The following is a 24,209-nucleotide window of genomic DNA, read 5'->3' on the forward strand; positions in this document are numbered from 1 at the left end:
TCTTAATGTCATCTTTATAACATATCCCTTATCAAATATGTGATTTTCAGATATTTTCTCCCAGCCTATAACTTGTCTTCTCAATCTCTTAATAGTGTGTTTCAAAACCATGTCTTTAATTTTGCTGAAATAAAACTGATCTTTTTTTCTATTTTATGGATCATGATTTTGGTGTTCTAAGAAATCTTTGTGTATCCCAAGGTCATAAAGAGAGAAGTTCTCTTGTTGTTGCTATTGATTTGTTTTCGTTTGTTTGTTTGTTTTGGATAATCTCCCCATTTCATAATGCTGGAAATAACTTGAACTTTATGAACATTCCAGGTAGATTAAACTAAACTCATCTATGGGCTCCATCTGGCTCCTGGGCCAGCTTCTCCTTCTAAAATGGCCCCTCATATTTCTTTCTACATTTAGGTCAGGCAAGGCTACAAGTTCCTTGTTTAACTTCTTCCCAGAATATGATATTTCACAAAAACTTTAGTTAGTCTTATTTGGGGGTCATTTTTTTCTTACTCAGAAGATTAAGATCTCCTTTTTAAAAAAATTATTGAGATATCTGAATATTTTATTGAGTATTGAGAAAAAGAATAAATGATGGCTTAGTTCACCTGAGTTTGGACGTGCTTGGAATTCTGGTCAGATGAAAATGGTATCCCTTTAGCAAGACATATTAACAATCCATTCCAGCAGCCAACAATTACTAAACTTTAATGAGAAAGTCCTGGGTGAGATGGAGTTAGGGGAAGCAGCAGAGGAAAGCCAGACTTTTCTGTTTAAATTTTACTTTCGGGTGATTAGGGTCTGTCTGTGCCAGTTGGGGCCCTTTCTTCTTCTTCAGTGCTATACCAGAATTCAAAAGGATGATTTCAAAAGCACTTGACTAATTAAATGCTCTTCCTTTAACACTGGGCTCTCCAGGGTAGTATTTTTAATACACTGAAAGAGATAAAGTTCTGGCCCTGGGCAAACGTTAAGAACATTTTTGTGTAGTCAACACAGAGAGTGTTCTCAGTCCTTCTGGCATTGTTCTGGAAATCCACACGATGCAGGAAATTAGCTGTCTCGAGTCCAAACACTGTTCACAGGAACCGTTTTTACAAACACAGTCAGATACCGCTAAAATGCAGGGTGCCATTCAGAATGTGTGATGCGTCCTGAGGGCGCTACAACTTCAGAATGTCACTGTGCGCGGCTAGTCCAGGGCAAGGAAAAGCAGGACTTCAGCAGAAATTTACCAGGAAAAGCTTGTCCCACTGAAACCATGACAGCATCAAACTTCTGGAACCCAAAAGGAATGAAGACCATTATTGAGCCTCAATGCTCTGAAAACACATAAAACTTCTACTATAGGTGGGATGCTGGTTTTGATCAACAGACATAAACTTACCTTACAGACGTTGCTATTCTGTTGACGGTTGGAACCGGGGTTCAAAAGCTGTTCTCATCTCCTGTAAACAGCATTTCAAAGAAGTGAAAGTTTCCCATTTTCCCTTAAAAAAGAATATTGCTTCGGAACCCCTTTCATCTCCTCTTCGAGGATGTGGTATTCTCAAAGCAGAGGGATGGATTGTCCTTCCACTAAAGCCATTCCATGCTATTATTTTATTTTTAAAAAAGAAAAAGGAAATCCAGAGGACCTGCAAGAGGTTAAATGCCTCCAAACTTTTAACAAGTCCATAGTTAGGTCTGAGTGCCCTTTGGAATCTCACATCCTTGAATTTTTATTTCAAGTACCTTGGTCCCTTTGTATCTCTTTCAGAATTTAGTACTAGATCTTGATCAATTCGTCAGAGGCAAAAATGTAACTACTGATTCTTATAATTAATCCAAGGTGGGGCAAGTTTGAAATCTAAATAAAAAATGAACTGAGGAGTAATTATCCTAGCGAACTCCATTACAGCAGAACTTGAAATAACTATATAGGGTCTGTTGATTATCTTAAAGGGTCCTCTGTGTCCCTCACAGGGAGTGAAACATGAGATTTGGGGGTTTTATTTATTTTTTTTCCTAAAGTGTCTGGAAGGATAATTGTTTGGCTAGGAAACAAATTAATTGCATTTTACTTAGTAGCAAACACATCTTAGCAAACCATTTAAGTTCACTTTAATGTTAGTTTTAAGTGACTTGGTTTAGTAAGGAAAGTGCAAGCCTTGGCTTTCATAGACAGGGGTTTGAATAGCAGCCCTGTCACTTGTCATTTGTGCGGCCTGAGCAAATGTTCTGACCTTTCTGGAACTCAGCATCCTCACATAACAATAGGGCTGCTGACACTCAGCTCGGAGTGTTGCTGTGAGAATCCAACCGCCCTTGAAGAGCTCAGGAGCCTGGCTTCCTTACATCTATCCTCATAGCACTGCAAATCCCACCCCAGCATTCAACACCACATTTTATAATAGTGGATTTCATCTTCTGATTTCCCCCAATACCCTTTTTGGAAAAGGACCTCATCTTCTTGTTCATCTTTGAGCATTCACCTACCATGGCTTGGTACAGAGAAAGCAGCCATAGATATTTTGGGAAGGAAAGAGAAGAAAATATCAGTTGTTTAGCATAGTGAAAAATAGTAAATCAATTAAAGACACAGACTTGGGGTCAAAGTGGATTTCAAATTCAAAACCTTGTTACTTGCTAGCTGGGTGACTTTGGACAAGTTATTCAATTCTATGTATAGAAAGGAGATAATACCTAACACAAAGGGTTGTGATAGCAATTATGAGATTATTTTTACAAAGGATTTAGCATAGGAGTTGGCCCATGACAAATACTCAATTATCTTTATTTTTATTATTATTATACAGTTCATTGCAACTCTCCTGGAATCTGATTGGTAGTTTGCAATGTTTGGGTAATAACTGCCTTGGCCTTCACTGAATGAAATATGCATGAAAATCATGCAGGAATTACTTTCTGCTATCACTAGAAATAGTTGTAAAAATAGCAGCGCTGTCCTGGAACTCCACACAGGAGAGAATGAGCTGCCACTGTCTGAGCAAGTCTGACCCTGTTTGGAACATGAAATTTTAATGGGACTCAGGCAGACATTTGAATGGCACTTATCTGTATATTCAAGCATAGGGCTTAGGGTTCTGAGGCTTTGAGAGATATACCAGACCCTGCCCTCCAGGAGATGGCAACTCATCAATCATTATAAAAACAGAAGGTAGAATGTGACTGAGTGCTCTGGCCACAGTGCAGACCCCAGGGTGTACAGAGGGGTAGCCTGCTAATGAGGGGAATGGGCTCTGGGTTGAAATCACTGTCTCACTCTCTACTGGCTGGGTGAAACCGTCTCCTCATAAAAAGAGAGAGCACACCTGCCTTACAGAATGCTGGTGAGCACTGAATAGGAAGATACTTGTGGAAAGCTGACCATAGTGCCTGGTAAGTGCACAATGATTTTAATTATCATTATTGTAGCTGCTATTATTATCCAGCTAGTATTATTTTAACTGAATAATAATAATAATGTATTAATACAAGGCACTACTAGTATATTAAAACAAGTCTATGATATACCTCTACATTCCTATAGTCGATATAATTTTAATCAACATAAAGCTAATAGCATAAAAATATTATTTGTAACATGACAAGTGCTTCATGGGCACTCTGGCATTTGAGCTACATCTTGAAGAATGGGGAGCATCAAAGCAATATTTTGCTACTAGGTATTCAGGGAAGGAAAAAAATATTTTTTATCTGATGCCTTTCTAAATTTCTGATCAGTTCTAAGTTTTATAGTCTCTGATGTATAAGACCACTTGCAGGAGTTTCTGAGGCTAAGAGGTTAAATGAGGATGAGGTCCCAAACCAAAAATTGTCACAGGAAGGAGGGAGATGAAGGAATGCATGCTCAGCAGGGATTCCCCTGGTCACTGCCTGATTTCCCCAACCTGAAATCCCTATAAGAACACAGACAGAGCTGAGCAGAGCACTCAGCCCACTTAGGAATATTTGCTTCACAATTGCTGTATTTATTAGTATTTATGCTGAAAACAAATTCCCCTTTGGGACTCCCATTCCACTCTATTGGTACCTGGTGGATCCTTTAATATTTAAGTTCTTCTGTCTTCAAAGATCTACATCAGAGTCTTTCCTGAGGCTGAGGACTGAATGTACTTGCACCTGGGAATTTCCCTTGTGGCCAGAAAAACCCAAAGGGGAGAACTTTTCACGCATAAAAGAAATTGTAAAGGAAGAAGATAAGTTGGGGAGATAGGGAAAGGGTGGTGTGGGGGGTGGGGTTTTGAGGTCTAAAAACCACACATAAAGATTTAAATAAGCTCTCCTCCACTGTCTTCCCCAGCCCCATTGGAAGGCGACACTGTGTGCGCCCGACACTTTGTACATGTGCAGGCATTGAGAAGAGTTGCAATAAATCAGAGCTGAAATTTGTATTGATGTCTCAAAAAGTGTTTCATGAATTTGTAAAATAAATCTGAGGCAATCTTTCTCAAACTTCAGGGTGCACAAGAACCACCTGGAGAGCTACTGGAGATTTATATTTCCACCCCCAGAGAGCTTGATTCAGTAAGTCCAGGATGGAGCTCCAAAATCTTTATTTTTAACAAGCAACCCATGTAATTCTGGTGCAAATCGTTTTCAAACTAGTTCAAAGTTTTCTGGTCCAAGGATTAGGAATTTATGGGTTTTAAAAAATTATTTATATATATTCTGTCTTGTTCTTTTTGAGTTAACTTTTAACTGTTTCCTTCAATTTTCTCATTCAAGATTCCCATCATTTACACAGGTGGATTTTGTTTTCTTTTCTTCCATTTTGAGGGACTATTTAAGTTTATAAACACTGAAATGCCTTTTTAGGGGGTAGGTAGGACTAGGGCAAATGTAGTAGAGACCACTTCATCATGGTCTTTAGCTAGAAAATTCCAGAGAACACCAGAAAGGTTTCCTCTCCAGGGCTATCCCACCAACAGTCTACACTGAGGGCTGTTGGTTGAGTTGGATCAACCTGGGAGTTGCCGCTTTCCTGAGAAGTGCAAAGCTGTGTGTTCAGCTTCTGACAGAACATACACCATGGCAGATCCCAGGGCATGGAGCGCTGTGTGTGATCAGCCGTGTACAGTGTGAGGTAAATCAGAGGCACGCAGGCACCCAGTGAAGATAACACAGAAGCCTGCCCCGATCCTGCCATCCTGGGTTTGCTCTTTCTTGGCTTCCAGTGGAACAACCCAGGCGCCTGTTCTAAAGGAAGGAAACTTGATAACATGGATCACAATGTCCTTTGTGCCCTTTACATTTGAAGTTGAATAAACCCTGCTTGTGGATGAGGAGGCAGAGGACACAGGAAGGATCTTGGGTCTTAGGACTGGAAGGACCCAGTCTTCTCAGGGGTCCTGCCATGAAGTGCAATGTGTGTGTGTGGGGGAGGAGTGGGGGGGGGTCAAAATACAGACTGTGAACTTAGTGGCAGCGATAAATATCTTCACGAAAACATTTTCTTATCTGGTAAATTCTCAAAGCTGCTAATGATCTAACTCGATGACTAAGTAACTCTGAATCCTGCTCCTTTCACATTTCTGGGTTTCAGTTTCTTTGAAATAAAGATTTTGGAGTTGCTAATTTCTATGACAGAATGAATGTTCTGTCCAAGCTATACCTGAGAGGCTTTTTAGAATCAGCTATGATAATCTTCAGAAGTTGAAAGGTTAGTTATCTATTAATTGCATAACTACCCCCAAACTTAATGGCAACCATTTTGTTACAATTTAGTAGGTCAAGAATTTAGGAAGCTGGGGTGTGGGAACATAGCTCAGTGGGAGAGTACTTGCCTAGCATGCCGAAGGTCCAGAGTTCAATCCTCAATTTGATCCCTGGGGGAACATAATTAGGAAGCCAGGCACAGTGGTACACACCTGTAATCTCAGCTATTTGGGAGCCTGAGATAGGAGAATCACAAGTTAGAGGCCAGCCTGAACAACTTGAGGAGACCCTGTCTCAAAATATTTTTTTAAGGAGTGGGATTGGGGTGGGATGGATCTGGGGATGTGGCTCAGTGGTGCAGCACTCGCCTAGCAGGAGCAAGGCCCTGGGTTCCATCCCAAACACTTACACACACACACACACACACACACGAAAGGGTTTAGCTGGGTGATTCATCTCTAAGGCTTTTTGATGTCAGCTATTGCGGCTGGCAGTTCCATTTCTGAGATCCTTCACTCAGCCATCTGATGCTGCAGTCTACCTGTCTGTCTCCCTCTCGCACACAGACAGAGCAGCTAATCACTAAGGTACCTCGGTATGGTTTGTGCTTCTTGCAGCACAGCAACCTCAAACATAGAGGCTCAGTGCTCCAAGGAGCCAAGGCATAATCAAACTGCTAGTCCTCTTTCAGCCAGAGCTGGCACAGCCTCACTCTCTCTGTAGTCTATTGATCAGAATGTTACAAACCAGCCCACGGTGAAGGGGAGAACTAAGACCCACTGACCCACAGAAAGAGTATCAGAATATTTCCAGTCATCTTTAATCTGCCACAGTCAGCGTTTTAACAGAAAATAGAAATGTATTTCCAACATGATTAAATCTATCAAAATCAGTGATTTTTTTTTTTAAGTGGAGTTTTTTTCCCCCCATGAAACTCTAAAGATTCAGTCATCTGAAAAGCAACCAAATTTTTGGATATCTAATTTTTTTTTTCCCATCCCACTGTGGCCTCTGTTCTCCACACTTAAACAAAAAGCTGATTCCTAAGGAAGGTCAGGATATGAAGACACTGTAAATAGAGCAAAAGCTATTTTTAAACAGAAACTGACAACTGGGAAAAGAGAAAAAAACTGACTCATTTTAATGTAATTGACTCTTATCTTTGAAAATGCAGAGTCCTTGCCATTTCAGAAAGAAATGGTACTGGGAGCCCTGAGAAGTGGTCAGTCACTCCAGCTACAAAGCATTGTCACAGCCGGGCCACTTCAGGGGGCCTGGAGATAAGCTCATTGTTCAGTGCTCTGCTTGTGGTATTCAGTGTGACACAGATGCCACCCTTGCAGTCTACACACAAACAGTTCTTTGTTGCTCTGAGTGTAGCAAATTCTTTACCATGAATAATCTACTACAACAAATGCTCCCTTTAGTTCCTTCCCTGTTGTTGAGAGTATTTTAGCTCGCAAAGAAATCAGTACTCAATAGGAATTAAACGCTGGAAAGGCTCTTTCAACATTGCTACAGAGAAGAAATGGAAAGGCACGATTTATCCTACAACTACCTCAAAAAGAATGAATGAAAAGATTTCGGACACAGACACAAAGTGCTACGACAATAAAAAGGTCCTAGGGCACCAGGGGTCTGGAGTCCCCTCATCTAGGTTTGTATCCAAACTTCATCACTTCCCATCACCTGGACCAATAAAGGAACCTCTTAGATAAGGAAAAGACCACAATTGGAACATCTGGCTCAAAGGACTGTGGCTAAAGGGTTAAATGAGATGATTCTTGCAAAGTGCTCACAGGCAGTAAGCCCTTGAGAACAGTAAGTTGCTATTGCTGTTACTGTTATCACGTCCTTGTGGACTCACACTGCCCCTCAGATAGGTAAAGAAAACATGATTTCTTAATTTCTCTATTATTGATGTAATATTCCTCAGGAGTCCCATTCCACATGGGGTAGTTGGAAAGATTTTAAGTATGTCAATTAATGGTACCTCAGTCCCTTCTGATTTGAATGCATTTCTGTGGGAGACGACTCCATCTTGTTTAGGTCTTCTCCGTTTCCTTCCCTTCCCTCTGCTTTTCCCTAAAGCAGAGTTGGAGTATATAAATGGTACCCCTGTCCCCTCCTCTGGGTCTTGCTTAACTATGCACAGTGAGCTATGCCTTGGCTTGGGCTGCCACTGACCATGCTGATAATCATGGACTCAGCCATCTGCTTGCAGACCTCTGCGGGTGCTTCTGGCCCTCCCAGCACTTCTGAATCCCATCATGGGGCATACTGGAACTTTTTGGAATTTTCTGCTTGCCATGCTCAGGCCCTAGGGAGCTGAGAGCCCTGCCTCACTGTCACCACCCTATCACTGTCACTCCAGTCATGAGCCAAATGTTGAGTGACTCCAGGGACAGTGGGTTTCTATGAGAGGGAGGGAGGCACAATTTTGCCTCCTGGAGACATTTGGCAATATCCGGAGACATTTTTGTCACAACGTGGGAGGTACTACCAGCCAGAGATACTGCTAAACATCTTACAAAGCATAGGACAACTGAGCCACAACAAAGAATTATCTGGCTCAAAATGTCAATAGAGCTGAGGTTGAGAAAAAAATCTGCCCTAGAGGCTCTTCATACCCCTCACTCCCAGGCCACCCTGAGGAAAGCAGGCCACTAGGCTTGAGATTCTCAGTCCTCCCTAAACTGCCCTGAAGGTTCCTCCCACAGCCCGATGCTCCCTCTCCCATAGGAGAAGAGGGCAGGTAAGGACAGGGCCCCTCCCCACCCTGCCCTTCCTCTGTCTCTCCTCTCCCCCTCACATTTCACTGGGGACAGAAACACTGGGCTTTCCTATGTTCCCATGTGACAGAGATTTCCCCAGCATCACTTTCTCCTCCTTTGGAAGGTGTCCCTTGCCTTGGGGACTTATCTAGGGCCAAAATGAGGCCCTAGATAAAATGGAGAGAGAGAGGGAGGGAGAGAGAGAGAGAGAGGTTGACAGCACTGAGGAAAGATAAAATGAGAGATATTTCAAAAATACCTTTTGTACTTTTATTAATATTAATAAATATTATATAACCAGCTACTTTCCTTATGCCAGGCATAAGACTTGATAAAATATGCATTGAATGGAACTACTTACACTATAAAGAATTTATTACTACAAAAAAAAAAATGTATTTTCCAGGTGGCCTTCCCTCTAATACTCTTGGGATGCTCCCCATAATTCTAACCTGACTGGAAGCCCCCCAGTTCCTAGGCCACACTCTTGCCTCTCTCCAACTCTGAGCCACAGGAGTGCTTTCTCGGCATCTGGCCTCCCACGTGTTGGAGGCTGCCTGATGTCTTTGCCGCAGGCCTGAAAGCTGCCTGAACTGACTGAGGTGGTTCAGAGCCCAGTGCTACCCAAAGAGCAGAGTGATGAGAAGCACAGGCTCTGGGGATGCTGGCTCTGACCTCTGCTGGAGGTGGCACCAGGGGCAGTAACTTCATCTCCCTGAGCCCCGTTTTCCTGAACTGTATAATGGGGATGGTAATTATAAAAACTAGATAGGGAGTGAAGGCAGTGACTAGGGCTGCCTTAACAAAATACCACAGACTAGGTGGCTTAAGCAACAGAAATTTATTTTCTCATCTTTTCATTTTCTTTCAAATTTATTTTCTCATCTTTTTGGAATCTGGAAGGCCAAGACCAAGGTGCCAGTGGGATGGGTTTCTGGTGAGGGCTCACTCCTTGACTTGTAGATGGCCTTCTCACTGTGCCCTCGTATGGCCTTTTCTCTCTGCAAACTCTGGGAGCAGAGTTTACAGAGAAACTCTCCCCTGTCTCCTCCTCCTTTTCGAGGCCACCAATCCCACTGAATTAGGGCCCCATCATTAGGAATTCATTAAACTTTAATTACCTCCTAAAGATCTTATGTTCAAATATAATCACAATGGGGGCTAGGTTTAACATGAGTTATAAGGACAGGACTCAGTCCGTAGCATAGACTATGAGATCACTTACATTATGTTTTTGAATCTAGAAAGCACTTAGTAATTACCTCTGACTATTATAGTTATATATATTGGTGATGTTGTTAGGAGTACAGGACACTATCTATTCAGGATGGTGAGTGGACAGCTTGACATCCACCATGAAAGGAGCTTATTGAGCAGGGACTAGGGAAGGAAGATACTGCGCTGTCATATAATATCAAACTCAAACAGCTGGACCCCAGGAAGTGCCCAAGGAAAGTGCCGGATTTGAATGGAAGGAAGAGGTAGGTACTTTCTTAAAGGAACTAGGTCACGTATGATGAAAGAAAACATGCATGGATTTAGTCCACAAACATAATAATAGCTGCCCTATATTTAACACTTACTATGTGCTGAACATTTGATATACATTCTCTTTGCCCCAACTACCTGAATAGATGAGGGAAATTAAGAATCAGAGAAAATCAATGGTCTACCAAAGTTACACCATGATTAAGTAGCAGAAACTTGACTTAGTTTCAAGACTACTGGATCCCCAAATCATAGACTTTAGTCTCCTGTATGTTTATGGTTGTGGACGTGGAGATCAGTCATTAATAATTAGAAAAAAGAACTGATTTCTAGTAACACGCTGTCCCTGAAGCTGAGGTATAGAATTAGCTCCTGCAGCATTTTGAAGGAACTAGGACCTTGCCTCCAAACATATTGGGCTGAAAATGAATAAATAAATTAAGGAAATGAGGAGTCTAAGGAATTTGCATCAGTTATCTATTACTGCATAACAAGTAGTTGACTCCAAAATTTAGCAGGTTAAAACAGAAGCCATTATTCTTTCTTGCAAGTCTCCAGACCTTTTGATTCATCAAGGCTGGGCTCAGCTCCTTGGCTCTGCCTCAAGCTATAAATCTGGTTGCAGTTGGGTCTGGGCTCCCTAGTCTTTTGGCCTTCAGGCTACAGGAAGCAGCTACCTGGGGGAGCTTTTCTGATAGAGATGGGAGAAGCCATGCCTCTTAAGCCTGAGTGCAGGGCTAGTACGTGTCACGGTTGCCCATACTCCATTGGCCAAAGTGAGTTGCAGGCCGGTGGGAAATTGACTCTGCCCTTTGTAGGAAGACTTGAGAAGTCACATGGCAAAGGGCGTGGACAAAGGAACAGCTGAAGAAGGGAGACCAATAGTTCCATCTACACAAGACATTTCTGATTGAGGGGGAGAGCAATTATGTAAGGGGGTGGAATGGGAAGAGAGCATCTATAAAACCCCATTAACTGTCAAAAGATTTGCCACAAAGGGCTTTGCCTATGAATAAAACACCACATTTCCTCATTTCTCTAACTGAGATAATGAAAGACAAACCCTCCCAGCCTCCCACTTTCCTCTTCCTTTTCCTTAAAAAGTCGACAAAATTGTAGGATGCCAAAATATTAGGCAAGCCTGGCTAAAAAGAGAGATCCCTCAAGTCTCAAGTTTCAACCATCTATAAAATTAGCATTTGGCAGATTTCTGTAAGAATCGTGTCCCTCTGCATCTGGGTCTGAGTCCCGGTTTTGTATGTTATCTACACCTCTATAATCTCCACGCACAGACACGAACCAGCTACTGGACCCATTGGAGCAAATGCTCTAAGAAAACCAAAGAGGAAAGCCCCTAGGAACATAAATCAAAACGTCTGAGGCCAGATATTATTGCACAAAGTCAGGATAGGCCTCTAGCAGTGTCACATTACTAGATAGAGCTATATTTACATTTCATTATGTGGGCTCAGTCACCCCAAATGATGGTTGTTTTGAACCAGGGAGATACAGTTCCAGTGGAAGGATGGATTGGTCTGTCTTTTAAATTGAGAGCTCCCTGGTACTGTTTTCTATTCTGTCATATTCAAACAAGCTCACAAGCTCTACAGTGCCAAATATCACAGTGCCCTAGGAACAAGGAAACTAGATGATCTCTTTCTTGAGGTCCAGGCAGCATCTGATTACCCTCTTGTTCCCAATTTCTTGTGAACTGTAGGAAAAGTCATCATGTAGTGCAGTGTGCGGGGCAGTATCCAGGTACCTTCTTGGTCCAATTTAGAGGGCCTTCCAATCAGCAAGCACCACAGATCTGAGTGCACCTCACGCTGTTGCCAGGCAACGGAGGGTAGCCAAGGAAGGAAAAAAAATGTGTTCTCTGCACAGAAAGCAGTGCTGACTAGCCACTGATAGCTTTAGAGCTCTTGTGGATTTCATTGCACTACAACTGGGGAACTGGGGGTTAAAAGTTTTGGGCTTTACTTATAAAAACATGGACCTAAATCAGATAACTAATTTAGAAGCAATTACAATGCATTTTATTCTATTCTTTTGCCAAAGAGTACCTTATCTGAGCTTGCTTTCCTTTTTACTTTTCCTTTTAAGTCTCAAAAATATCTCCTTCTGAGGCAGGAAAGAGGCACAGACCATGCATATGGGGAAAGGGGGTGATCATTGCACTGGATGCCCATGTTAAGCTGAAGAGAGAATTTAGGTCCAACACCCACCAGGTCTTAGACTTGCTCAAGTATGCCTGACCAACCTCTCATTCTGGTGGGAAATTTTTTTTTCTATGAACATATGGAGTATGTTAGTGTTTAGGAGGCTGTTAAGTTAAAAAGAAAAAATTCTAAGGTACAATATTTTTTATTATACCAAGTCCTAGCTAATTTGTTTTTTTTTTTTTTTTGGGGGGGGGGGGTTGCTTTTTAATACATTATTCCCGGTTATTTAAAAATAAATATATTTTAAAAGGTGAAGACACACTGCTAGCTAAAGCAATGGTTATCAAACTTTTGGGTGCATTCTTTTGAGAGTTTGCTTAAAATCTGAATTTCAATACAATAGGCCTGGAGAATAGTCCAGAAATCTTTATCTTTAATCCTTCCTCCCCCTCCCCCATACAATGTGGTTTAGGAACAAGACTTTGAAAATCACTGGTCTGACCACTGGTTGACTCCTAATGTCACTTGTTTTTTGGTCTGATAGTACTGGTGAATGACAGTGCATTGCCTATTCTTGTCTTTCAGAAAGCATTTGCTTCTCACTGGCCACACAGGTTTGTTAAGAGAGAGAGAGGAGAGACAGAAATGACAGAAATGATTGGAGACCTGAGCCACTTTATCCTGGAACTCAGACCAACACATTGGAGATTTCTAGACCAGTGCTTCCAGACCAGGAAAGATTTTGCATTCTAAGTTTAACAATGTCTGAAGATATTCAGGTTTTCACACTCCAAGGAGAGGGAGCAATGACAGAGAGTGCTAATAGAACTTCAATAGCTTGGGAAACAAAAACAAGAATTGACAAATGGTGTTACACCAAATTAAAAGGCTTCAGCACAGCAAAGGACACAGTCAACAGAAGAGACAACCTACAGAAGGGAAGAAAATCTTTGCCAGTTAGTCATCTGACAAGAGGATTAATATCCAGAATGCAGAAGGAGCTCAAGAAAATATACAGCAAAAGAACAAGTAATCGAATAAAAAATGGGCTAAAGATCTGAACAAATAATCTCAAGAGGAAAAAAAATACAAATGGTCAATAAATACCTGGAAAAAATGCTCAATATCTTTAGACATCAGGAAAATGCAAATCAAAACTACATTGAGATTCCATCTTCACCCCAGTCAGGATGATTATTTTAAAAAAATAATAATAACAAATGCTGGTAAGGATGTGGAGTAAAACGTACCTTACATTCTGTTGGTGGGAAAGTAAATTAGTATATTCACTATGGAAAACAGTATGCAGTTTCCTCAAAAAAAAAAAAAAAGTTGAAAATAGAATCACTATAGGATTCAGCTATATCATTCCTGGGCATTTATCTAAAGGAAAGGAAGTCAGTTTACAAAATAAATACCCGCATACCCATGTTTGCTGTGATACCATTCACAATAGCTAAAATAGGGAATCAGCCTAGGTGCCCATCAACAGATGAATAGATCAAGAAAATGTGGTATATCTACACACACCACATAAAGAATGAAATAGTGTCATTTTCAGGAAAATGGATGGTACTGGAGGACATCGTGTCAAGTGAAATAACCCCGACACAGGAAGATAAGTATTACATAATTTCTCTCATACATGGAAACTAAACAGATGACCTGAAAGTAGAAGAGAGACTTTTAGTGAATGGGAAGACAACTTGGTACAAAGGGGAGAAGACAAGGTAAAAAGAAGGATGGACATATTTAAGGCATGATATGTGCATGCGTGGAAATGTCACAGTGGAACCCATTCATTTGTGTAATTTATATGTGTTAATAATAATTAAAAGAAGAGTGCTACTGCATCTGGAGGTAGAGACAGGAACAGCCATGTATAGAACAGCCTTCCACAAGAAAGAATTCTCCAGCACAAAATGTTAGCCACAACAAGGTTGAGAAATCCTAAGTTAGACCTAGCCACACTTTGAAGGGAACTTGGAGAGTGTGTGCCTCATCTCCATGCTCACAAGATATACTGAGCCCCAGTGATGGAGGGCCTAGGATTGCATTCCTAGGTAGATAGACACAGTTCCACATTTAGCAAGCTTAGAATAAAGATTAGCCTAGAGGATACTAAGCAATGATAACCAATGCAAAACAAATAGTTTCTAGTAGACACCTGCATGTGTCTACACTGTGTAGGTATAGACATACACTACCCTTTTAACACTAAAGAGTTTTAACACTAAAGAAACTGCTATAGTAGATCCGCTATAGTGGATCAGTGCATCTAACCAATGGACTTCAACGAGAATGTATTTTAGCACAAACTCATTAAGAAGTAGTCAGGAACATGGATAAAAACAGCACAGTCCTTGTCCTCAAATAGGTTATTTTCTATGAGTGGAGATCATGTCTATTGCAAGAGCCAGGATATAAAGTAGGAAGAGAGGAATTTGAAATGGAGCTTGGGAAACTACAGTGAAAGCCAGACATGGTGGTATACACCTATCGTCCTATGGACTGGGGAGGCTGAGGCAGGAGGAGCACAAGTTCATGGCTAGTCTGGGCAACTTAGTGAACCCTTGTCTCAAAGTAAAAATAATTAAAAGGGCTGGAGATGTACACCCCTGGGTTCAATTTTCACTACCATCCATAAAAAAAGAAAGAAAGAAGGAAAGAAAGAAAAGAAACTAAAGTAAATAGAGATGAGGAATCCTGAATCCCATAATAGAGAAGGGCTAAAAGACATGGGAAGAAGGGTTAGAGAAGCATGTGTAACATTTTTTTGAGTTTGGCCTTTAAAAAGAGATATGATTTTGACAGAAGGTTATTCAAACATGATTCAAATGCAGAGATTCAAAGGCAAAAATGTCCAAGGTGGTGTTGGTGGAGGTGGAGGCCCCAGAAGAATGACTTGAGTGACATTGAGATGTGAGGAATGAAAGTAGGGGTGGCCCAGTTTGGGAAGGCTCTGCTTGGATAATGTGTTCGATCTTTTTTTCTGCAGGAAATTAGAGGCCACTCAGGTCCTAGGTCTCAGGAGGCTCTAACCCCTAGTCTAATCCCTGAGGTCCTCAGCAGTTTGGGGACAGAGTCCACAAGGCAGGTCGGCACATACTTGTCCTGGAGTCTGGCTTCGAGCTTCCCCTCCTTAGCTCCCACTTTGCAGCTGCAGACTTAGCTCTCTAGGCAGCCTGTTGATTACTGAGCTGAGTTGACTGAAAAGAGATTTTGGTTGTTTGTAGTTTATACCAAGAGTATAAGGAGAAGAATTTCTGCTTCTCCTATACAAAAACATCCCCACCCTAAACACCATAGAGCCAGGCTCCTGTTTCTCAGTAATCCGACCCAGGCACACACCTATCATCCACAGAGCCAGTGAAGGAGAGGTTACCAGGTCAGGGAGGGGTGGAGGTAAGTTAGCTACCCATGCTGTCAGGCTGAAATAATGGTGCTAACTTCATGTCAGTAGAGACTAAGTATTGGTTGCTTTTTTTCAACAGGGTACTTCTGTCTAAACTACCCTCAATCTTTAAAATTATCAAGTAATTTCTCAATTAAAAGTATAAATACAAACTTGGTGCAGTGGCACATGCCTGTAATCCCAGCGGCTCAGGAGACCAAGGCCGGAGAATCGTAAGTTCAAGGCAAGCCTCAGCAACTTAAAGAGGCCCTAAGCAACCCAGCGAGATCCTATCTCAAAATAATTTTTTTTTAAAGGGCTAGGGAAATGGCTCAAATGTTTAGCATGCCTAGGTTTAATCTCCAGTACCCCTCTCTTCCAAAAGAATAAAATACAAGAAGCAATTTTCATATAAATATGAAAAAGTATAAGTAGAAGAAAGCACAAAAAGTAACAGATAATCGCTTGCATAAAGAGATCCTTGAAGATCTCTGTGTGGGAAACAGAGGGTCCTGGCATGTCCTGGGGAAGAAGATGGAGGGAATCTGGCTCACTTATTGGGAAGGTCCCTTATCCACTTGTGCTAGCTTCCCCGTTGTTACTTATTTCTGTGCTGTGGGTTTGATAAACTCACTCTGTCAATGATCTGGAGGCAAAGATAGGAAGGAGAGCACACTAGGCTGAGAGTTCCACAGCAGACTCTGCCAACAGGGGACACAAAGAAAGGTACAGAATGGAACATAGGAGTCAGAATCAAGACCTCAGGTGGCAGACTGGTACCCAAGAGGGGGCTCTAGTGAGCATGCTCCATCCCTTTCACTTCACACAGGAGTGAAGAAACAGCCTGAAAGTAGTTTAGACTGAGACAATCTGATGACTGAAGTCACCAGAAGTTACCCTGAGTGACAATGAAGATTGTGTGGGCTGCTCTAGTCCAAGGGCACGCCCAGCTGTCTTACTTCTTCGTCCTTCAACTCCTGTATTTGGTTTTCTTAAGTTGGGGGAGAGGGGAATCAAAATATCTGACAGGCTTTTCTTTTTCTTTCTTTCTTTTTTTCTTTGGGCACGAGGATTGAACCCAGGGGGTGCTTAACCACTGAGCTACATCCCCAGCCCTTTTTATATTTTTTAAAATTTTGAGACAGTTGCTGAGGCAGGCCTTGAACTTGCGATCCTCCTGCCTTAGCCTCCCGAGTCTCTGGGATTACAGGCATGTGCCACCACTCCTAGCTTGCATGCTTTTCTTAAGAGCAAAGTACATTTCATTCTATAAAACTCGCTGGGTTAATTCTTGTGATTTAATCAGTCTGCAATACATGCAATTTTATCAACTATCATCTTGTACACCATAAAAATAGACAATTTTAATTTGTCAAACAAAACAAAATTAATTAGAAGAAAAGTAAGTTAAAACATGTATAGGGAAAAAATTTTTATATCTCTTTGGGAGCACAGTACAGGATATAATTCTTTAGTTTCTCTGAAATGCTCCTACTTGCCATGGCAGGTCGACATGCTGTACAATGTTCATCCAAAGAAGGGAACAGCAGAGTTGCTGGGAGGTAAGAGATGAGCTCCCTTTGAAGGTTGGTGTGGGTGGGAAGAGTAGGGAGCCACCCCACAGCTGCAGAAGCTGCCAAAGTCCCTGGAAAAAGAGCATAAATCCTGCCCCCACACATGTCACTGTTGCTGAGCCAGGCCCGCTGGGTCTAAGATCAGGAGCCCTTAGAAAAAGCTTCTGGCATGGCTCTGTGCCTCCCCTTCCAAGCCCTGAATCAGCCTAGAGCAGCGACAGGCCTGCCATTAGTCCCCATGAGCTTTTCCTCTGCCCCGGACCAGACCTATCCCGGACCTCAGGGCCAAGAGGGGGACCGTTCACTATGTAGTGTGGGTGGCTTCACACAATGTGGCAAACATAGCTGACTCATTGCTCCCCAAGAGGAAACCCAACTCTAAGGGGTGAGCCTTCCAGACCATGAACCATGATCTGAGAAGACGGAAAATAAGCCAGCACAGTTGCACAGGAGCAAAGGCTAGGGAAAGGGTGAACCCAGAAGAGTTTGTGTCCAACCAAGCCAAACCACAAGGTGTTTAGAGGACATAAGAGACACAAATCTTATAATATACAGAAACTAGAAAGATCAGTGTGGAAGAAAGATGAGCTTTGATATTCATTATAGCATGCTTAGAAATTACATTTTATTGTCATGGATGCATGCAACATTTTTTAACAAATGGGAAGGGGGAACACTAAGTTGATCTACCCTCAAGGAAAACTTGCTTCACCTCCCTAATTCACTTGAATCTCTCCTTTTTGTGTTGCATCCTTGAATTGCTTTGCCCATGTTCAATCTTTGTTCCTAACTACACCTAAGTTCTCTGGGTCAGGCCAGAGTATGGGCAAGAAGAATATGGTGGAGGAGTTGAACGTGGCTCAGTCTCAGGCAAATTGTCAAGATCAGACCAGAGGGAGACCGAAGTCCAGTTCTGAGAGCCTTGAAGAATAAGGCCATTGCTCTACCTTGGGATGAAAATCTAAGAAGACAAATACACCTTGAGGAGTTAAGCAGGTTTGTACAACAAAGACAAGGAAGATCCCAGAATTTGAAGAAATCCCAGAGAGGAGGAACCCCAAACAGAGGCTGCGTCCAAACAGAGGCTTACCCCTCTGTCCCTACTCATGGCCACACTTCCTGCCACCATTTAGTGACCCTTGACCCCCAGAAAGAGACACAGCTCCGACTATGATATTTTGAAGGAGGTGAGGGGCACTCAATCAGTATTTTTAACATGCCCACCACCCTTGATTGGGACAGAATAATATTTCTCACATCTTAAGAACAGCATAGACATCATCACTGTTCATCCCGAAGTTCTTTGCCACCTGGAATGCTCGTCAAAGATTTGGTAAGAGATAAGAATGATTTAAAATCAGCCATTCACTGTTTAATGCCAACATTTTTGTTCCTGTCAGTCACTTTGAAACTGTCATCAAGTTAGCAAGTATTTATTGACAGCCTACTGCACGCCGGGCACAAGGCAAGGCAGTGTGAACGTGGAGGGGTATGAGACCAGGAGCATCTTCCCATCCAGCCTAAGGGTGACCGATTCCTCCCTCGTACCCTCCCTCCCTCTCTTCCTTTTTTCTTTCCATTCTTCCTTCCTTCCTATTTTTCTTGTCTTGGAAGAGTAATTTTCATAGGTGGAAGTCAAACCCCATTACACGTTTTCCATATAGCAAAGTTATTACTAAATCCCGGTAGAGATCCAAATCATTCCTCTTTTTGGTTTCCTCAATCCTTAGATTGAGTAAAAGAATAGAATAAAAGAATGGTAGCACTCACCTGTAATCCCAGCGGCTCAGGAGACTGAGGCAGGAGGATCTTGAGTTCAAAGCCAGCCTCAGCAATTTAGCAATGCCCTAGTAACGTTTTGAGATTCTGTCTCAAAATAAAATATAAAAGGGGCTGGGGATGTGTCTCAGTGGTTAAGTGCCCCTGGGTTCAATCCCCAGTACCCAGTAGGTTATTGACACTTCAAAATCACAAAAGGAAAAATTTGAATAATTATAAGATTAATGATCTAGGAAAATAGTATTCAAATGCTAGCCTTTCTTAATAGCTCCTAATCATCTATGAAACATTAAGAAACTGTGTGTACTTTCATATGTCTATTTATCCATACATTCTTTTAGATGGACACATACACACACATACCCATAACCCATATACACACAGGTCTCTAGAATGTACATCAATACCAGCAAAACTTAATATTGTTAGAACTTGATGTGCCCTAAGAAAATCTTAAGAAAACTGAATTGTAGATCATCATTTAGTCATGATCAAACAATCAGTTTAGGAACTAGAACTCACATCTGTCAGCTACCAGGGAAAGAACGTTTCCATGGACATCATTTTAAGACTTTGTTCTAATTTAAAAGTAAGACTCTTGCAACTACAAAAAGTACTGAGCTTTCAAAGAGCAATTAAAAAGAGACTCCAAAAGCATGAGCATTTTAACTAGCAAAATAAAGGTCAGATGAACAATGAATTCTAAAATATTTTGTTCTTCTTACTTACATTGCTCAGCTGGTGACTGCAGTCATAACTGTCTTTATTGTGCATTTCCTAGAAATTGGATTTGACTTTTTAAAGCACTAAATCATTCCTTTTGTAATAAACTCCAAAAGGCATACAAATTAGTGTTTAGGTTTTATTATGTGAGATGTCAACCACTGGTTGCATTATCTGGGTGGTTTATACATTGCACTCTTGCAGCTCAAATGCTTTTGGAGGTTGATCCAAAGAGAAAGGCCACATAACCACAGTGTCTGTTTGACAATCACCTATAGTATAACAGTCTGCTTGTAAAGCCTGACATTTAAAAAATAGGGTTGTAATGGAATATATCTGATATGAGAAATAACATATTAACATCTTAATCAAAAACCCTCAAATGCTGCCATGATAAGAAGGCATTCTTAAAAGATACCCTGGATGCTGGACATGGTGGTACACACCTGTAATCCCAGTGGCTCAGGATGCTGAGGCAGGAGGATAGTGAGTTCAAAGCCAGCCTCCACAATTTAGCAAGGCCCTAAGCAACTTAGCAAGACTCTGTCTCTAAATGAAATATTTTTAAAAAGGGTTGGGGATATTGCTCAGTGGTTAAGCACCCTGAGTTCAATTTCCAATACCCACCCTGTCCCCCAGAAGATAACCTGGCTGAAAAGCTTTTTAAGATGAAAAGAGTATGATCTACTGGGCATTGAGTAAATTTGAAGTGCATTCTCAAAAACTTTAATAAGATAAACAACTGAGACTTTATTTACAAATAAAGAACATGGCATGTGTCAAACACACACCAATATTTTAGGGTTGATAATGCAAGAATATGTTTGTTTTTATGTAAATTTAATACTAAAAGTCCATGAATTCTTAATATGCATTATTAATGCAAATGGCCACTATTATCCATGTGAAAGGGTTGCCTGGGATTTTGCAGTTGAGACCCTGTGTTAAAAGTGAGAAAGTGAGAAATAAGCAAAATTGGGAAAAAGAAAGTTACCACTCAGAACTATTCAGATTTCCTCAAGACAAGCAAGTTATCTCAATTCTGCATGTATCATTCTAAATCAGCTAGACTGTGCTATGCAGATAATATACCCCTAAACTGCACTGGTTTAACACAGACTTTTTCCTCAACCCCACTAGACCACTGCACACAGGTCTTCGAGGGCAGCCCAGGGACTCAATTTATTTTCATCTTATACCTACAAAATCTGGAACATACTATTTCATATGGTAACACCAGAAAGAAAGTTAATGGTAGTGCATCAGCTCTTAAATGCTCTTGCCTATTGGCCACCTACCTGTAAGGGAACTGAGAGATGTGGGGAATACATAGACAGTCTATGAGGAGCAAATGTTTGTCTCACCATAGGACCCTAATCTGCTCCATCAAAATGCACACTAGGAGTCTTGTTAAGGAAGTCAGATCCGAAGCCGACATGGTGAAGATTGGGGTCTACTTTTCCTTCTAGTAATCAAAGGTCTCTGGTCTACTGCCTAAGTCTTTGTTCTACTTTGAGTTGAGTTTGGTGCCAGGTGAGAGATAGGGATTTAATTTCATTGTGTTACATGTAGATTTCCAGTTTTCCCAGCACCATTTATTGAATAGGCTATCTTTTCGCCAGTGAATATTTTTGGCGTCTTTGTCTAGTATGAGATAGCTGTGTTTATGTGGGTTTATCTCTGTCTTCTATTCTATACCATTGGTCTATGTGTCTGTTTTGGTGCCAATACCATGCAGTTTTTCTTACTATGGTTCTGTAGTATAGTTTAAGGTCTGGTACCTCTTCTTGCTAAGGGTTGCTTTGGCTATTCTGAATCTTGTTTTTTTTTTTTAAATTAATTCCATGATTGCTTTTTCTAATTCTATGAAGAATGTCATTGGGGTTTTAATTGGAATTGCATTAAATCTATATAACACTTTTGGTAGTACGGCCATTTTGACAATAATTAATTCTGCCAATCCAGGAGCATGGGAGGTCTTTCCATCTCTAAAGTCTTCTTCAATTTCTTTCTTTAGTGTTCTGTAATTTTCATTGTAAAGGTCTTTTACTTCTTTTGTTAGATTTATTCTCAAGTATTTTATTTATTTATTTATTTATTTTGACAGTACTGTGGATGGGGTAGTTTTCTTACTTTCTCTGTCAGTAGATTCGTCACTGATGTATAGGAACACATTTGATTTATGGGTGTTGATTTTATAACCTGCTTCTTTGCTGAATTCATTCATGAGGTTTTAGAAGTTTTCCGATGGAATTTTTTTCGCTCTTCTAAACATAGAATCATGTCATTGGCAAATAGTGATAGTTTGAGTTCTTCTTTTCCTATTCATATCCTTTTAATTTCTTTCTCCTGCCTAATTGCTCTGGCTAGAGGTTCAAGGATGATGTTGAATAGAAGTGGTGAAAGAGAGCACCCTTGTCTTGTTCCAGTTTTTAGAGGAAATGCTTTCAATTTGTCACCATTTAGAATGATGTTGACCTTGGACTTAGCATATGATGTTGAGGTATGTTCCTATTATCCCTAGTTTTTCTAGTGTTTTGAACATGAAGAGCTGCTATATTTTGTCAAGTGCTTTTTCTGCATCTATTGAGATGATCAAAACATTCACTGGAGAAAAGCTAGCCTATTCAATAAATGGTGCTGGAAAATTGAAAATCCACATGTAACAAAATGGAATTAAACCCCTATCTCTCACCCTGCACAAAAATCAACTCAAAATGGATCAAAGACTTAGGCACTAGACCAAAGACCCTGTGATTACTAGAAGAAAAAATAGGCCCAAATCTTCACCATGTTGGCCTATGATTTGGATTTCTTAACAAGACCCCTAAAGCACAAGAAATAAAATCAAGAATCAATAAATGGGATAGTTTCAAACTAAAAAGCTTTTATCAACAAAGGAAACAATCAATAACATGAAGAGAAAGCCTACAGAATGGGAGAAAATCTTTACTACATGCACCTCAGATAGAGTATTAATCTCCAGGATATGTAAAGAACTCAAAAAATTTAACATCAAAAAAACAAATAAACCAATCAATAAATGGGATAAGGAACCGAACAGATACTTCACAGAAGAAGAAATACAATCGATCAACAAATATATGAAAAAAATGTACAACATCTTTAGTAATTAGAGAAATGCAAATCAAAACTACTGTAAGATTTCATGTCACTTCAGTCAGAATGGCAATTATCAAGAATACAAAGAACACTAAATGTTGGCGAGGATGTGGGGGAAAAGGTACACTTATACATTGCTGGTATGAATGCAAATTGGTGCAACTATCATGCAAAGCAGTATGGAGATTACTCATAAAACTTGGAATGAAACACCATTTGACCCAGCTATCCCACTTCTCAGTTTATATATCCAAAGGACTTAAAATCAACATATTATAGTGATGCAACTACATCAATGTTTACAGCAGCTCAATTCACAATAGCTAAACTATGGAATTAACCTAGGTACCCTTCAATAGATGAATAGATTAAAAAATATGTGATATATATATATTTGATGGAATATTACTCAGCCTTAAAAAAGAATGAAATTATGGCATTTGTTGGTAAATAGATGGAGCTGGAGAATATCTCAAAAAACCAAAAGCCGAATGTTTTCTCTGATATGCAGATGCTAATTCACAATGGTGGGGCAGGGGCTATAGAAGAATAGAGTTACTTGAGATTAGGTAGACGGGAGTGAAGGGAGGGGAAGGGGTATGTGGGTAGGAAGGATAGTAGAATGAATCAGACATTATTACCCTATGTACATATATAACTATACGACCAGTGGGATTCTACATCATGTATAACCAGAAGAATTAGAAATTATACTCTGTTATACATGATGTATCAAAATACATTCTACTAATAGAGAAAGCAATCATGAAATTCATATGGAAAAATAAAAGACCCAGAATAGCAAAAACAATGCTAAGCAGGAAGTGTGAATCAGGCGGTATAGCGATACCAGACTTCAAACTATACTACAGAGCAATAGTAACAAAAACAGCATGGTACTGGTACCAAAACAGGCGGGTGGACCAATGGTACAGAATAGAGGACACAGAAACCAATCCACAAAACTACAACTACCTTATATTTGATAAAGGGGCTAAAAGCATGCAATGGAGGAAGGATAGCATCTTCAACAAATGGTGCTGGGAAAACTGGAAATCCATATGCAACAAAATGAAACTGAATCCCTTTCTCTCGCCATGCACAAAAGTTAATTCAAAATGGATCAAGGAGCTTGATATCAAATCAGAGACACGCCGTCTGATAGAAGAAAAAGTTGGCTACGATCTACATTCGGTGGGGTCGGGCTCCAAATTCCTCAATAGGACACCCATAGCACAAAAGTTAATAACTAGAATCAACAAATGGGACTTACTCAAACTAAAAAGTTTTTTCTCAGCAAAAGAAACAATAAGAGAGGTAAATAGAGAGCCTACATCCTGGGAACAAATCTTTACTCCTCACACTTCAGATAGAGCCCTAATATCCAGAGTATACAAAGAACTCAAAAAATTAGACAATAAGAGAACAAACAACCCAATCAACAAATGGGCCAAGGACCTGAACAGACACTTCTCAGAGGAGGACATACAATCAATCAACAAGTACATGAAAAAATGCTCACCATCTCTAG

At 40.6% G+C, this 24,209-nt stretch overlaps 1 long non-coding RNA gene across 5 annotated transcripts in view; it reads right to left on the reverse strand.

Annotated features, from left to right (window-relative positions):
• Positions 1–681: 681 nt before the first annotated feature.
• Positions 682–24,209, reverse strand: part of LOC114103508 (uncharacterized) — a 101,429-nt gene continuing 77,901 nt past the window's right edge. For 4 of the 5 annotated variants that reach the window (XR_011707332.1, XR_011707330.1, XR_011707329.1 and 1 more), the window contains 3 exons: positions 5,790–5,897; positions 1,388–1,448; positions 682–1,278 (listed from right to left, as the gene is read on the reverse strand). This is a non-coding gene — a long non-coding RNA (uncharacterized lncRNA). Of the gene's footprint in view, positions 1,279–1,387; positions 1,449–5,789; positions 5,898–18,823; positions 18,920–24,209 lie in introns of all 5 variants that reach the window. The other variant, XR_011707331.1, reaches the window with a different exon arrangement.

This window comes from Marmota flaviventris, chromosome 4 (genome assembly GCF_047511675.1).
Source record: "Marmota flaviventris isolate mMarFla1 chromosome 4, mMarFla1.hap1, whole genome shotgun sequence".
NCBI lineage: Eukaryota > Metazoa > Chordata > Mammalia > Rodentia > Sciuridae > Marmota > Marmota flaviventris.